The sequence below is a fragment of the Tachypleus tridentatus genome, chromosome 7 (assembly GCF_004210375.1).
Source record: "Tachypleus tridentatus isolate NWPU-2018 chromosome 7, ASM421037v1, whole genome shotgun sequence".
NCBI classification, from domain to species: domain Eukaryota; kingdom Metazoa; phylum Arthropoda; class Merostomata; order Xiphosura; family Limulidae; genus Tachypleus; species Tachypleus tridentatus.
The window spans coordinates 169,725,700-169,744,025 of NC_134831.1; the positions used below are offsets into that span (position 1 = coordinate 169,725,700).

General features: G+C 38.1%; 1 protein-coding gene across 5 annotated transcripts in view; it reads right to left on the reverse strand.

Annotated features, from left to right (window-relative positions):
• The window catches only part of LOC143257201 (3',5'-cyclic-AMP phosphodiesterase, isoforms N/G-like), a 425,601-nt gene that overhangs the window by 144,953 nt on the left and 262,322 nt on the right, over positions 1 to 18,326 (reverse strand). Inside the window, exon 1 of one of the 5 annotated variants that reach the window (XM_076515583.1) lies at positions 10,721 to 11,073. The exons of the other annotated variants lie outside the window; for them this stretch is intronic. The gene's annotated coding sequence lies outside the window, so the exon portion shown is untranslated. Of the gene's footprint in view, positions 1 to 10,720; positions 11,074 to 18,326 lie in introns of those variants that run through there. 5 annotated transcript variants of the gene reach the window in all.

Below are 18,326 nucleotides of genomic sequence, written 5' to 3' on the forward strand. Positions count from 1 at the left end.
CTCATCACCACCCACCGGTAGTTCTTGGGCTACTCTTTTACCAACGAATAGTGGAATTGATCATAATATTATAACGCCCCCACGGCTGAAAGGGCGAACATGTTTTGTTGTGACGGGGATTCGAACAGGGGACCCTCGGATTACGAGTCGAATGCCTTAACTACCTGGCCATGTTGGGCCAACTTCGATTCATTCATGACGAGTGGCGTTTTTACTCTTTCGTGGCTTATCGTATGATAAGGTTATGATAAAATGCGTTCTAGTTTCTCTGTGACCTTTAAAAGGTTTTCACCCTTAAGTTAAACACAAACAAATCAACATTATTTTTTTATGTACGACACTCATTACCTTATTGATTTTGCTCTCCAACATAAAATAAAATAATTGAGTTCTGCTACAATATGTTCATAATATTTGGTAACAAATGCGTTTACTTTTGTAGAAGATCAAAAATCAGTTTTATTGGTCCAGGGAATTAGGCGTGGCCAACTGGCAAGAGTTCATGTTTTGCGTCCCTGAGCCACATAATTACTCCCTACGCTTTGGGGTCGTAGGCATGTTAGTAAGAGCAACATTCAAATCTCATTATTTAGGCATGCAACAATAATACGAGTTGGTGATAAGTGCTGTCAACTAGCTATCTTCTCTTTATTCTATCAGTTCATAACTGAGGGTTAAGTCTAGGTATGCTAAAATCAGGGGTACGATTCCCCTCGGTGGACTCAGCAGATAGCCCGATGTGACTTTGCCCTTAGAAAACACACACACACACATTCATAACTGAAGAAAGCTATTCAAAGACAGACCTTTCCTTTCTCGCCGCGGTTGAACGGTTCATAGGAAAATGGCTCTGGGTTTTTGTTTGTTTGTTTTGTTGTCAAGTGAAAACTTTTAGCAGATAGCTTCGTCATCTCTTGACCGATTTGAAATCTAATTACAGTTTTGGACTCATAAGGTCAAATATAACTAATAAAAATTGAAATAAATGACTCACATTAATTTACTCTATTCCTGTCTAAAAGAATTTCAAGAGCCGAGGTTATTGAGGATTCCCTCTAGTTTAGTTCTGTGCAGAAATTCTAAAATCTATCAAATCGAAAAACTATTAGCACACACACACTCACACAAAATATTCATCTACCAAGCGAGAGAAACCAAACAAACAAGGAAAAATAAATGTTTTTGCTTAATTTCGAGAGAGAAATGTGCGTGTGTTTTTTCTTATAACAAAGCCACGTCGGGCGATCTGCTCAGTCCACCCAGGGGAATCGAACCCCTGATTTTAGCGTCGTAAATCCGGAGGCATACCGCTGAACTTGCGAGGGGCTGATATAGAAATAATACGAATGTGCTTTCAAAAAAACGTTTACTTATAATAAAGAAGTTAGTAAAGACATATGTTAAAATCATCTTTCATGTTAGATATCAATTTTTAACATAAATAACGTATATTCGTTTGGTTTGTTTTGAAATTCGCGCAAAGCTACACACGAGGTCTATCTGCGCTAGCCGTCCTTAATTTAGCAGTGTAAGGCTAGAGGGAAGGCAGCTAGTCATCACCACCCACCGCCAACTCTTGGACTACTCTTTTACCAACGAATAGTGGGATTGACTGTAACATTAGAACGTCCCCACGGCTGAAAGGGCGAGCATGTTTGGTGCGACTGGAATTCGATCCCCGGGACCCTCAGATTACGAGTCGAACGTCTTAAGCCCATGGCCATGCCGGGCCGCCGTCCTCAGAAACATTTGTTAGCAAATTGTAAATTAGAGCATGTCAAAGGTAAGCGTAGGTAGTGGTTTCTGAATTTGCATTGACTGATTGCCCCATAAGATTGTAGGATACAAAATACAGCTTCAAATTATCAATGACGAAATTATAGATAATATGTTACGTTGTATTTTGTAATTTTATAACGAAATATTTAAAATCAACCACAAATACCCTCAGTGTGAGAATCTGGATATTTCTTCTCGAATCGTCTCTCTACGGAGTTTTTTTGTGGTTGATTTTAAATATTTCGTTATAAAATTTTAACTTGTATAATATTAAAATTTAATTTGTTATGCATGATTTGATGTCAAGTTTGTTTGTATACTATGATAATAAATAATTTAAATTAAGTTTTGAATGTAATTCACTAAAACATCGTTAAATGAGCAGTTTCACCTGTCCGCATGCCAAGGATTAATCACGTATGCTACTACCTAACGTGAAGTCAGTCACATAGGCACATTCACGTTCTCTTCCAAAGCATGAGAGCTCCCAGTTTCTCATATTTCTTCTTATTTCTTATTTTCACAATGATATTCGCTTATTGATTAAAGTAGGAACTCAAAACTAACACATCAAACATTTATTATTCTGTAAAACGAAGACGACATACTAGAGAACGCGTTCGGTCAAACCTCTGAGAAGGAACATGGGATACCATATATTATTCTCAACGTATGATAAACCAATACCGATACCACCGGTCCTAACGAACCCTAGTCAAGCCAGCCCAGTATTTCAGTTGACTACTGTTATTTTTCTACTTTTACTGAGCTTTTTAGAGTTTCATATGACGTATTTCAGTCGCTAAGCCTACTGTTATCACTCCATAGTAGCGGCAATCAGAATTTGAAAACTTGTGAAAATGTTCGAGAAATAATAACCTTCCATAAAGACGTTCTAAAACGTGACATAAAATTTATCGATATCTATTGTCACTTTTTTCAGTAATTTTTAAGATTATATTTATATACTACTTTTAGTGCTTTAGAAAAAATCGAGTTGTTTATTATTATTATTTTTTTACTTTAGATTGTTGTCGTCATAGCGTGTAAAGCTACACAGTGGGCTATCTACAAATCCGTGAAATTATCGCTGACTCATAGAGGTAGTTTTATCTCGGAAGCATATATATTGGTGATTTAAATGAAGTCCGTATAGAGGTTCAGAAGGCTGCCGTTTATGACTGTTTCAAAAATGTTGGATAATTTATATTTGTGTAAAAAAATGCACACGTAGTGTATTAAATAACGGTTTATATTACAATAACACTATGAAGAATAATTTGTTTTCTGAAATGATACGAAACATTGATAAGTATAGGACGTAAAATGATCAAAAGTTTTGTTTGTTTGTTTGGAATTTCGTACAAAGCTACTCGAGGGCTATCTGTGCTAGCCGTTCCTAATTTAGCAGTGTAAGACTAGAGGGAAGGCAGCTAGTTATCACAACCCACCGCCAACTCTTGGGCTACTCTTTTACCAACGAATAGTGGGATTGACCGTCACATTATAACGCCCCCACGGCTGGGAGGGCGAGCATGTTTGGCGCGACGCGGATGCGAACCCGCGACCCTCAGATTACGAGTTGCACACCTTAACGCGCTTGGCCATGCCGGGCCATGATCAAAAGTAGAGGTCAAGTCAAACCTGAAAACATTCTCTGTTGTAGATGGAAGGTGACCAAGGTGCATATTGGTTTGTGCAGCGTAGTTTCATGTTACTCATCTGTAATGGTTAAATAATAACAAGTGACTGAAAAGAACGTTATCAATGTTAAGGTTAAAAAAATTAACTTGGATCCTGATCTTTAACAAAAATAGAAATGTGTTACGGGATCAAATAAATAACACAATGTAACAAAATTGTTACTTTTTCTTGTTCCTGGGCAGAAAGTGTTATTTCTCAATTGTTTATGCCTAAAGTAAATGGAAAAGACCTATTTTTCTCTTCAAACTTTGATGGGAGACTATTTGGGGGCTGATACGTGAAAGTGATTTACATTACAGTCGCAAATCTCGAAAAAAACTACTCACTTCTAAACATTTTTGTATAACTTTAGTATAAATACATGTAAATCTTGATTCCTATATTGTTTTATTCAGACCTTATGTAAATGAAAATGTACAAATTTGCCCATTTTTACACATAAAATTTCATTATCCAGGTCACAAAAGCAAAGTTTGAAGGGAATAATGGCCATTTTATGTACTTTTACAACATTAGTAATTAAGAAATATTACATACTATCCAGAAACAAAATTTGTGTTGCATAGCGTTATTCAACTGAATAAGTGAGGTGTTGGGAAAAGATGTAACTTATTAACCGAGGAATGTTTGGAAATGATAGAGCTTCATACCTAAGATGTGTTTAAATTGGATAGAGCTGAGTGAAAGAAGATTTTTCTAGAAGTATTTAATAGGTGTTTGGACAGGATCGATCCCAGTAAGTGAAGAATGTTTGGAATAAACAGAACTGATAAAGTAAGACGTATTTGGAACTGATCGAAATGCGTAAATAACTTGTTTTAGAAAATGACTGAGGCGACTGGTTGAGGAATGATTTTAAACGGTCTAGTCAAATTAAAAAGGTGCGATCGGAAATGATCGAACTGGGTGGATTAAATATTTTAACAGGATCAAGCTTGTGTGTCAGGTGTACTTGGAAATGATCGAGCTGAACCAGTAATGGGTCTATAGAGAACAACGATTTGAGTAAGTGAAGTGTGTTTGGAAAGGAGCAAAGTCAATGATGTGGTGGTTTCGATAGGATCTGTTTGAATGAATGAAATGTCAATGGAGAAAAATCGACTTGAGTGAGAAAAGTGTGTTTGGAAAGGATCAAGTCGAGTGAATGTAATATTGGAACAGGACAGAGCAGAGTGAACTCAACACTGGAACAGGACAGAGCAGAGTGAACTCAACACTGGAACAGGACAGAGCAGAGTGAATCATAATACTGGAACAGGACAGGAGCAGAGTGAACTCAACACTGGAACAGGACAGAACTGAATGAATTCAACACTGAGAACAGGACAGAGCAGAGTGAATTCAACACTGGAACAGGGACAGAGCAGAGGTGAATTCAACACTGGAACAGGACAGAGCAGAGTGAACTCAACACTGGAACAGGACAGAGCAGAGTGAACTCAACACTGGAACAGGACAGAGCTGAATGAATTCAACACTGGAACAGGAACAGAGAAGTGAATTCAACACTGGAACAGGACAGAGCTGAATAAATTCAACACTGGAACAGGACAGAGCAGAGTGAACTCAACACTGGAACAGGACAGAGCAGAGTGAACTCAACACTGGAACTGGAACAGGATTCAACAGAGCAGAGCAGAGTGAACTCAACACTGGAACAGGACAGAGCTGACTGGAGGACAGAGCAGAGTGAACTCAACACTGGAACAGGACAGAGCTGAATGAATTCAACACTGGACAGACAGGACAGAACAGCAGAGTGAACTCAACACTGGAACAGGACAGAGCAGAGTGAACTCAACACTGGAACAGGACAGAATTCAACAGCAGGACAGAGCTGAATAACACTGGAACAGGACAGAGTGAACTCAACACTGGAACAGGACAGAGCAGAGTGAACTCAACACTGGAACAGGACAGAGCTGAATGAATTCAACACTGGAACAGGACAGAGCAGAGTGTGAACAGCACACTGAACAGGACAGAGCAGAGTGAACTCAACACTGGAACAGGACAGAGCTGAATGAATTCAACACTGGAACAGGACAGAGCAGAGTGAACTCAACACTGGAACAGGACAGAGCAGAGTGAACTCAACACTGGAACAGGACAGAGCAGAATGAATTCAACACTGGAACAGGACAGAGCAGAGTGAACTCAACACTGGAACAGGACAGAGCAGAATGAATTCAACACTGGAACAGGACAGAGCAGAGTGAATTCAACAGAACAGGAGTGAGCAGAGTGAATTCAACACTGGAACAGGACAGAGCAGAGTGAACTCAACACTGGAACAGGACAGAGCAGAGTGAACTGAATTCAACACTGGAACAGGACAGAGCAGAGTGAACTCAACACTGGAACAGGACAGAGCTGAATGAATTCAACACTGGAACAGGACAGAGCAGAGTGAATTCAACACTGGAACAGGACAGAGTGAGTGAACTCAACACTGGAACAGGACAGAGCAGAATGAATTCAACACTGGAACAGGACAGAGCAGAGTGAATTCAACACTGGAACAGGACAGAGCTGAGTGAATTCAACACTGGAACAGGACAGAGCAGAGTGAACTCAACACTGGAACAGGACAGAGCTGAATGAATTCAACACTGGAACAGGACAGAGCAGAGTGAATTCAACACTGGAACAGGACAGAGCTGAATGAATTCAACACTGGAACAGGACAGAGCAGAGTGAACTCAACACTGGAACAGGACAGAGCAGAGTGAACTCAACACTGGAACAGGACAGAGCAGAATGAATTCAACACTGGAACAGGACAGAGCAGAGTGAACTCAACACTGGAACAGGACAGAGCAGAGTGAATTCAACACTGGAACAGGACAGAGCAGAGTGAACTCAACACTGGAACAGGACAGAGCAGAATGAATTCAACACTGGAACAGGACAGAGCAGAGTGAACTCAACACTGGAACAGGACAGAGCAGAGTGAACTCAACACTGGAACAGGACAGAGCAGAATGAATTCAACACTGGAACAGGACAGAGCAGAGTGAACTCAACACTGGAACAGGACAGAGCAGAATGAATTCAACACTGGAACAGGACAGAGCAGAGTGAATTCAACACTGGAACAGGACAGAGCAGAGTGAACTCAACACTGGAACAGGACAGAGCTGAGTGAACTCAACACTGGAACAGGACAGAGCAGAGTGAACTCAACACTGGAACAGGACAGAGCAGAGTGAACTCAACACTGGAACAGGACAGAGCAGAGTGAATGAATTCAACACTGGAACAGGACAGAGCAGAGTGAACTCAACACTGGAACAGGACAGAGCAGAGTGAATTCAACACTGGAACAGGACAGAGCAGAGTGAACTCAACACTGGAACAGGACAGAGCAGAGTGAACTCAACACTGGAACAGGACAGAGCAGAGTGAACTCAACACTGGAACAGGACAGAGCTGAATGAATTCAACACTGGAACAGGACAGAGCTGACACTGAATTCAACACTGGAACAGGACAGAGCAGAGTGAATTCAACACTGGAACAGGACAGAGCAGAGTGAACTCAACACTGGAACAGGACAGAGCAGAGTGAATTCAACACTGGAACAGGACAGAGCAGAGTGAACTCAACACTGGAACAGGACAGAGCAGAGTGAACTCAACACTGGAACAGGACAGAGCAGAGTGAACTCAACACTGGAACAGGACAGAGCAGAATGAACTCAACACTGGAACAGGACAGAGCAGAGTGAACTCAACACTGGAACAGGACAGAGCAGAGTGAACTCAACACTGGAACAGGACAGAGCAGAGTGAATTCAACACTGGAACAGGACAGAGCAGAGTGAATTCAACACTGGAACAGGACAGAGCAGAGTGAACTCAACACTGGAACAGGACAGAGCTGAATGAATTCAACACTGGAACAGGACAGAGCAGAGTGAACTCAACACTGGAACAGGACAGAGCAGAGTGAACTCAACACTGGAACAGGACAGAGCTGAATGAATTCAACACTGGAACAGGACAGAGCAGAGTGAACTCAACACTGGAACAGGACAGAGCAGAGTGAACTCAACACTGGAACAGGACAGAGCAGAGATGAATTCAACACTGGAACAGGACAGAGCAGAGTGAACTCAACACTGGAACAGGACAGAGCAGAGTGAACTCAACACTGGAACAGGACAGAGCAGAGTGAACTCAACACTGGAACAGGACAGAGCTGAATGAATTCAACACTGGAACAGGACAGAGCAGAGTGAACTCAACACTGGAACAGGACAGAGCAGAGTGAACTCAACACTCAACACTGGAACAGGACAGAGCAGAGTGAACTCAACACTGGAACAGGACAGAGCAGAGTGAACTCAACACTGGAACAGGACAGAGCAGAGTGAACTCAACACTGGAACAGGACAGAGCAGAGTGAACTCAACACTGGAACAGGACAGACAGAGCAGAGTGTGGAACAGGACAGAGCAGAACTCAACACTGGAACAGGACAGAGCAGAGTGAACTCAACACTGGAACAGGACAGAGCAGAGTGAACTGGAACAGGACAGAGAATTCAACACTGGAACAGGACAGAGCTGAGTGAACTCAACACTGGAACAGGACAGAGCAGAGTGAACTCAACACTGGAACAGGACAGAGCAGAATGAATTCAACACTGGAACAGGACAGAGCAGAGTGAATTTAATACTAGAGCAATATAGGGCTGAGTGCATTTAACACTGGAACAGGACAGAGCTGAGTGAACTCAACACTGGAACAGGACAGAGCTGAATGAATTCAACACTGGAACAGGACAGAGCTGAGTGAACTCAACACTGGAACAGGACAGAGCAGAGTGAACTCAACACTGGAACAGGACAGAGCTGAATGAATTCAACACTGAACAGGACAGAGCTGAGTGAACTCAACACTGGAACAGGACAGAGCAGAGTGAACTCAACACTGGAACAGGACAGAGCAGAATGAATTCAACACTGGAACAGGACAGAGCAGAGTGAATTTAATACTAGAGCAATATAGGGCTGAGTGCATTTAACACTGAAATAGGATAGAGCTGAGTAAATTTAACACTGGAACAGAACAAAGATGAGTGACTTTAACACTGGAGCAGTTTGTTTTGTTTTGTTTTTTGAATTTCGCGCAAAACTACACGAAGGCTATCTGCGCTAGCCGTCCATAATTTAGCAGTGTAAGAAAAGAGGGATAGTAACTAGTCATCACCACCCACTGTGAACTATTGGATTACTTTTGTACCAACAAATAGTGAGATTCACCGTCACATTATATCGCCCCCATGGCTGAAAGGGCGAGCATGTTTGGTGCGACGGTGATTCGAATCCGCGACCCTCAGATTACGAATCGAACGCCATAACCCATTTGGCCATGCCGAGCCCTTCAGCATTGTAAGCCAGTATACTTACCAATATCCCGATAGGTGACACGTGAAAGTGAACCAACTAAAAGCATTTCATTTGTTATTGATTTGGAATTTGTCAGTAATTTACCTCTATCTTTATACCTAGGACAGAGCTGAGTGAAGTTAACACTGAAACAAGACAGAGCTGAGTGAAGTTAACACTGAAACAAGACAGAATGGGAATGCCACAGAAAGATCAACTTCCCTAAATAGCAGGTTCGAAAAGGATCAACTTAAATTAGTGTGTAACTCAAACCTCTTAACGAGATTTCCTTTTTTTTGCATCAGTTTCTATGGAGAACTTGTCTTCATTAACGTGTATTAATAGGATCGAGTCGAGTGAATAACAGGAAAAATGATCTTGCATGCATTAAGAGAAACAACATACGTGAATCAGGTGTCGTAGAAGATGAATGAGTAACTTGTCCAAAAAAGATCGTTATGTGTGTGAAAAAGAATTAACGGGATTTACTTGTGTGAATAACTCATCTGGAGAAGTTTGGTTCAAAAGAACAAAGTGTGAAAGAAGAATGTTCTATGATATACTTTCATAAACGTAAGGCTAAATAGAAGCTTTAGAGTTTAAACCTATGTTTGCTACACAAATGTTTTTGGTTAGACTTTGTGCATAAAATTGCTTATTCTCGAACAAAAGTAGGCCCATTTAAATCACTGGTTGTGAATAATTTAAACATTTTAAAATAAACTCACGAAAATGGACAACGAAGTGAAAATTTCCTGAAAACTATCAAAACTTAATCTAAATGAAATTTCATTATAAAAGCCGCTTTAAATGCGAATAATTTTGTCCTAATTGTGCATTGTGGATGCAAAATCATAGGCGTATACAAAATAGAACTTTAGATCTATCTTTTGCCTCCCACAGGTCACTGCCCAAGAGGCCTTTCCTACGATACCAGCACTCGTTAGGCCAGCAAATTAAGGAAGAAAAAATATAAAGGTTAAGGTAATTTTTGTAAGAATATTCAGGCCTAACGGTTTCTACTGCTTTGTTAGTATTTGATTTAATTCAAATAAAAATATTGTTTTAGCTTAATTTCCAAGTTTTATTAATTAAACGCTTCTAAAACAAGTTGATTAATTAGCTAAAATACGAAATTAGCTTCTCAATTGTTTAGGTATCATCAGCACTATAACATATTTATATAGACAAATAATAAAAATACCAAAAGTATAAGAAACATCCTATAGTTAGTGCAAAGACTTTCCGCTAAAGTTCAGAAACTATAAGCCTGTTTTAAAATATTGATATGTGAATATCTGAAAATTATATTACTTGTGTAAAGTGTCAGATTATATCAATTTCAGTTGTTTAGTTTTAAGTGGGAAACAATGATGTTTTCGTCACTGGATTTCGTGTTTGAATCTTTAAAGACCATTTCATCGACGTACGTGTGGGTCCATCCCCACTAGTACAGCGGTAAGTCGTCTGATGTACAACGTTTAATGCAGGGGTTCGATTCCCTCGGTGGACGCAGCATATAATCCGAGGTGGCTTTGCTATAAGAAAAACACCCACATACACACACACACACACACATTCATCGATGCGAAACAAAAACACTGATGAGATGAATGCCTTAAGACAAGAACATTAACCAATGTTTTTGTGAAATGTTAAAGAATTGTAGAAAAGAGAAAACGTAAATTACGAAACGGCAAAAAAGACGTAACTAAGAGAAGTTATGAATTACATAATTCTGAGTGAAAATGTCACTTTATATTCTCTTTTATAACATAATCTGACTCAGGTTTTGAAATAAAAATGATGGTATTAATATACTTTTGAGTACCAAACACATACCGAGAAAACAGTTTGATCACACAGGCTTCTAGAGGAGACAAAATCACTGCATTTTTTCGGCGTGGCCAGATGTTGGATCTTTCACATCTTAGAACCGAAGAAGACGATTTAGTCGAACGTGAAGAAAACGAAAGTCATGATCATCAGATGATGAAACAGAATGACTTGTTTTCTTGAGAGACATTATGCGATGTCGTGCTGTATATTCATAGCTATAAGCTATAGCAAACAGTCATTGTGGACTTCTTTACGCCTGTAGTATAGAATACGTTAGAGGTTACAGTATTTTCGAACTAGAAAATGGTACTGAACAACCATCGTATTTTTCTCATTCTCGATAGGAACCATGAACATAGGAACATCTACCACGCATGCACGGAACTATTTAAATCGCTGCTCCATATGTTCTTGGAATGCTAACTTTGCTTTGGCAGTTGTTCTGGTTTTTTTATGATCGAAACGTGAAAGATGTTAAACCCAAATAAAGAATGTTTGCTTCACAAATCAGTACCTGGTGGGGTGTACTGGTTCGCAATCTGCAGGTGACAGGTTTGAATCCTCTCATTGGACACGCTCGCCCTTTATGTCATTTGGGCGTTATTATGTGACGATCAATTCATCCTTTCGTTATTAAAGAATAGGCCAAGTCGGCGCTAGGTTTAGTGTTGGATAGCTGTTTTCCGTCGAATTCGTTCAATGCTAAACTGAGATTGGCTAAAGGAAAAAAACTTGGCAAATCTCTGAGATTCTGATGTGAGAGTTATCAGACGTCTACTCGGTTTTCTTCGTCTGCACTAAACGAGCAGATATGTTGGAATATATTGATCTGTTGTGATAAGGTTCATTGTACAAGACACAAGTGGTCGTTGAACACTTTCCTTTTGTACCATGACAATGATTATGCCGCATCGTATGATGGTCGCTGAAACAAAATTAACCTATTTTATTAATTCTTACAAAACTTTTCTTCCATTACTTTTGTTGTACATCTGTGCTTATCCTTCCTCTAGCATCTATTCACGGTAGGGGGCACTCACATATGGCGCTGCTCTGGAATTTTTCATTGTTTCGAAAGGCAGCTGGTTTTTGTCATGACAAGCACGCCACTTGACAGTTTACAGTTTTGTACACACACCTCTTAACTTCTAGGTGTAAAATCCACAAGTTATTTGTCTAGAGCTACACGTGTTCGTCGTCAGATGGCATCTGGTTCACTATCTGAGGCAGCTCGTTTCATTCAGTTTCAGTTTAATTAACATTAAAGAAAAATAATAAAATAAAGTTTTGATTATAATGAACTATTCTGGATTATATTAAGCTTGCATTTAAAAAAAATATAAGTTGAAGTCCAGAGTAATTTAATAAATTAACAAAACATCCACAAGTAAGCAATATGAAAGTAATCAGACTGTATTAATCGTAGGCGTAAGAATGTTTAATTGTTTGTATTGCTGTATCCACCGTGGAAATCGAACCCAGACTTTAGCATTGTTTGTTTGTTTTAAATTTTGCGCAAAGCCGTCCCTAATTTAGCAGTGTAAGATTAGAGGGAAGGCAGCTAGTCGTCACCACCCACCGCCAACTCTTGAGCTACTCTTTTACCAACGAGTATTGGGATTGACCGACACCTTATAACGCCAACACGGCTGAAAGAGTGAGTATGTTTGGTGCGAAGGGGATTCGAACTTCAGATTAGAGTTGAACGCCCTAACCCACTCGGCCATGCCGGGCCCTTCAGCATTGTAAGCCAGTAAACTTACAGATATCCCGATAGGGGACGTGTGAAAGTGAACCAACTAAAAGCATTTCATTTGTTATTGATTTGAATTTTGTCAGTAATTTACTTGTATCTTCATACTTAAAATATCTTCTAGCATATTAATTAGTAACTTAAACTGACAAAAGTGGTAAAAAATAAACTTTCTGTGCTGTGTTTCGATTACATACATTATTTTAACCAGTTTTATAATGGTAACCGTTCTCAATGATTGGTATTAATAAACCATTACAGAATCATCTATCTGAGATCGTTAGAATACATATTAGTATGAATTAACGAGTGTCTTACGTATTTGTTAAAGTAATTACTTTAATATTTTTAGTTTTTACACGTTTCATGTTGTTATTGTTTTGAATTAAGCACGAAGCTATTCAATAAGCTCTCTGTTCTCTGCGCACCACGGGTATCAAAACCCGGTTTTCAGTATTGTCATTCCGCCGACATACCACTGAACCACTGTGGTTCTTTACGCGTTTCAATCAGATACCAGTTTCATTGTTAACGTTAGGTTTAGCTGGTTAATCGAACATAGTTTCTATTTTAACTTGGCTCGGCTTCGCAAGGTAATAAGGCATTCGACTCGTAATCTGAGGGTCGCACTAAACAGGCTTGCCCTTTCAGTCGTGGGGGCGTTATAATGTAACGGTCAATCCTACTATTCGTTGGTAAAAGAGTAGCTCAAGTGTTAGCGGTGAGTGGTGATGACTAGCTGCCTTCCCTCCAGTCTTACACTGCTAAATTAGGGACGGCTAGCACAGATAGCCCTCGAGTAGCTTTGTGCGAAATTAAAAACAAACAAACATGCTACACACGTGCAATTAATAAAAACTGTGTACACTATTATAGACAGCACTGTCTTATAAGTTATTACTCAATTTAACGAAAAAAGTAATATAATCGACTGCAGAGGCCTTATAACGTCTGATCACACGTTGTGGTGAACCGAGAATTGAGTACATCTTTATATGGCTTTATTGCTAGAAGATTGTTAAATGTAGGTTTAACAAATCTGTATCTTTTGTTTCGAAACAACAGAATAGAACAAAAACAGTATAAATTATTAATGTTCATTCAAATATATTCTATAATATATTTTATACATATGTGGATTTTCCTCTGTATTATTATTTTCTCATGATATATTATCAAACTGATATACATGCTCGAGCATGTCATGGGTTTCCGATGATGTAATAGTATGTTATTGGTGAGACTAAAGGGTGTTTTCCACAACTAACATCTCATGCCAGCATTTTCGTGAGTGATTAGAAAAGTAAATATTTTTCAGTCACAACTTGAAATTATGTGTTTTTATAAAACTACATTTCCACGTTATTTTATTATATGGATATCGAGTGAAAGTAGACTTGGTCTTAGGTCTCATAAAATCAGATCGATACCTCATAGAAAATCTAACTTCTCGATAGAAATATGTTATCTCATAGTTAGCTACAACTGACGTTGTTTTAGAGTTAACTGAGGACTTCTGTTGAAAGAAACTTTAAATACATAGTTATGAACTAAAAGGAGTTTTATATGTTAATTAATGAAGCAAAGTTTATATGATACATTTACTTAATGTCAAAAGTTAGTATAGTAGAAAGGTAACAGTTATAATGACTAGAATTACCAAGACTGTTAACGATATTCTCAGACTTAATAAGTTAGACACGAGACGGAGAAGTTACACATTAGTGCTTAGACACATTAATTAAACCATAAACGGTACTTTATGTGTGTTAGGGTTAGACGTCTAGACCACAGACTCTTTAGGATTTGATTGAGATACAGCCGTCCTTAATGTTGGACAGACCGTAGTACCCGCCACATCGAGAACCTTGTCTAACTTGTTAAACCGAATAAAAAGATTAACCCTCACTACTAGATCATGTCCACAGCTGAAAGCTTCATGTCGCGAACCTAGGATCCTTAGATCTACAACATGAAGCGTTAACAACTAGGTTACGGATTGCCTTTTTATTTGGATGAGGAGGTACTGTAGCTTATGGGATGGCGGTTAATACATTTATAACTGATTCCAGAAGCCTGTTTTAATTATTATGCAAACTTCTCAGTGAATGTGAAACCATCAAGAAGTTCACTAAGTCTTGGTTGTTGGTTTTGAATTTCGCGTAAAGCTACACAAGGACTATCTATGCTAGTCGTCCCTAATTTATCAGTGTAAGACTAATTGAAAGGCAGCTAGTCATCACCACCCATCACCAACTCTTGGGCTATTCTTTTACCAACGATTAGTAGAATTAACCGTTACAGTACAATGTCTCTACAACTGAAAGGGCAAGTATGATTAGTGGAACGGGGATTCGAACCCGTAATATCATTGAATATTGTTCTTTTGAAATCTGGTTGTATGAGAAACCAGTTAGCGGATTATTGTTAGCCACGTCCCCCAACTTTTCAATTTTTGTTAACAAAACTGTGGTACACCGTCTCATGAATACAATCTTCCGACTAACGTACACAGTTAAATAAGTTGATTATCCCAGAGTAAATCAACTTTCTTCATGCAGGACTAGTGCAACGGTTTTGAACACATCAGTGTATTACATTTACTTTTATGGTGTGAATGTTGTTGTATGTTAAGCTGGAAAAGCATCATTACAACTGACCATATTTGTCATGATACATTAGTATTAGATCTACAACGTTTTTAAGACTACATCCTTTATTCGTTACCTTCCGAATTTTAAGGAAAAATAATTTACAACAGTATTTCAACCATGTTGTCTTCGCCAAATAATTATGAACAACGAGTTTTACCCAGCAAAGAAGTTAAAATAACATAACATACCCTGATTTTTCTTTTAAAAAAACCCTAAGTGACCAACTAAAAATGCAGTATTAAAATATTATGATCCTTACACTTATGCCTTGTGACGTATATAATATATGCCACCTGATATAGGGTGATATAGATGTAGGACGTTGTGGGCTTCAGCCTCCACATTTCGCTCTCCTAATTTATATGTATATTATTTTATTTCATTTCATTATTTAATTATTATTTATGTGACACTCGCATACGGAGGTTAAGACTGATAGACATTGTATCCCCACCACAATGTGGATCCTACTTTTTCAGTCACTTCCAAACCGAGGATACATTTTATGTCCCACATTATAACCTCTACTCTGTGTATTTTTTCAGTTGATGCACTGTTTCCATATTTTTGTTTCTGCTTATTTTTGGATATACCCCCAGTGGCACAGTGGTATGTCTGTGGACATACACACTAAAAACCTGGCTTCGATACCCGTGGTGGGCAGAGCACAGACAGCCCATTGTGTAGCTTTGTGCTAAATTCAAAACAAACAAAACAAACATTTTTGGTTATAATAAACTAACATTAGTCAGTGGTTTGGATTTACTGTTTTTAACACAATCAATCCTTTTGTTTTATTTTTTCAACTCTTCTGTATTAATATTCTCTCTCTCTCTCTCTCTCTATATATATATATATATAATACATATATTTTTTTACCTTTCAATTCAAATGTATATTTTGTATCGAAGGTGCTACGTGCTAGGTTCTAACAGACATTGGTGTAAATTACATGGCGACTGTAGGGAACATGTTCCCCATGCGTTTTCAAGAATGGCGACTGTAGGGAACATGTTCCCCATGCATTTTCAAGAAACGTTTTTGTTGGTATACCCCACATCCCCAGATATAGAAATTGCCCTCCCCCTCTGGAATAAAACTACACACTAAACATACACCTCAACCGAATGCCAACATACATTAATACATCAAGACTAAATATTAACGTATATTAATACATTAGAGTAAATACCAATACATATCAATACACTGGGACCAAATACCAACATACGTTAATATATCCGGACTAAATATCAGAATACATTAATACACCTTGAATTAAATACCAACATTCATTAATACTTGTGGACTAAATACTAATATATAATAATATTCCCAAACTAAATACCAAGATATATTAATACACATTTACGAAATACCAACATACGTTAATACACATGGACCAAATACCATCGTACATTAATACACCCGTTTCAAGAGAAACTACGACACAAAAACTACCAAAACGGAATTTTGTAAAGCTAGGAAACACAAAGATACAAAAACACAGTTTCGTAAAGCTAGAAAACACAAAAATACAACAATATGGTTTCGTAATCCTACAAAACACAAAGATACAAAAACACACTTTCGTAAAGCTAGAAAATACAAAAATACAACAATATGGTTTCGTAATCCTACAAAACACAAAAATACAAGAACACAGTTTCGTAAAGCTACAAAACACAAAGATACAACAACACAGTTTAAAGCTAAAAAACACAAAGATACAACAACACAGTTTAAAGCTAAAAAACACAAAGATACAACAACACAGTTTCGTAGAGCTAAAAAACACAAAGACACAACAACCTGGTTTAATAAAACTAGATGCAAGGATAATTATGAAAATATGAACGTTTTCGTAGAATCATTATTTCTCCCTGTTGCTAGTAAACTGTAAGACTACGTTAGAGTTTAGTAAACACACTAAGTAAACTCAGCAGCGTTTTTCTCTAAGCAAATAACTGTGGAAAAATAAATAGAATTAGCCAATGATTTTTCTCTTTAATCTGGAATGTTCTTCGCCCCTGAGAATCACAACAAAAGTGATTAATGGTTTGAGCTTTGTTGACTTAATCACTGAATGTTAAGTATCGTTTCTTTTTGTTTATGTTTTAAAGTACAAATACCATCTACAAAATATATTTTCTACTTTAATTTTATTCAATATTATCGTCATTGTTTTTTTATTCAGAAGAGAGACCTCTATCGTACAATACTGGTCATACTTTCTTCGCTCCAACCCCTTCGCCACTTATGACATAGATAATACTGATTTTCCTCAAACCGTACTGAGTGGTTTGTATCCCACAAGTACACGTTCAAAACTGATGGATGAACACCTGTGTTGTATGTAGCCTACAAAAACCCCAGATACACATTGAAACTGTCCTGGTATATAAACTTCTCTGTGGTGTGTATCCTAAAAGGACCCTAATACACAAAACATTAAGACTGCATGAATAAATTAAGTTAGCTAATTTCAATGCAATCTTTTTCACACTGGGTCCCTTATTTTCAAATATTTATACAATCTTTTTCACACTGGGTCCCTTATCTTCAGATATCTATACAATCTTTTTCACACTGGGTCCCTTAACTTCAGATATTTATACAATCTTTTTCACACTGGGTCCCTTATCTTCAGATATCTATACAATCTTTTTCACACTGGGCTCCTTATCTTCAGATATCTATACAATCTTTTTCACACTGGGTCCCTTATCTTCAGATATCTATACAATCTTTTTCACACTGGGTCCCTTATCTTCAGATATTTATACAATCTTTTTCACACTGGGTCCCTTATCTTCAGATATCTATACAATCTTTTTCACACTGGGTCCCTTATCTTCAGATATTTATACAATCTTTTTCACACTGGGTCCCTTAACTTCAGATATTTATACAATCTTTTTCACACTGGGTCCCTTATCTTCAGATATCTATACAATCTTTTTCACACTGGGCCCCTTATCTTCAGATATCTATACAATCTTTTTCACACTGGGCCCTTATCTTCAGATATCTATACAATCTTTTTCACACTGGGTCCCTTATCTTCAGATATCTATACAATCTTTTTCACACTGGGTCCCTTATCTTCAGATATTTATACAATCTTTTTCACACTGGGTCCCTTATCTTCAGATATCTATACAATCTTTTTCACACTGGGTCCCTTATCTTCAGATATCTA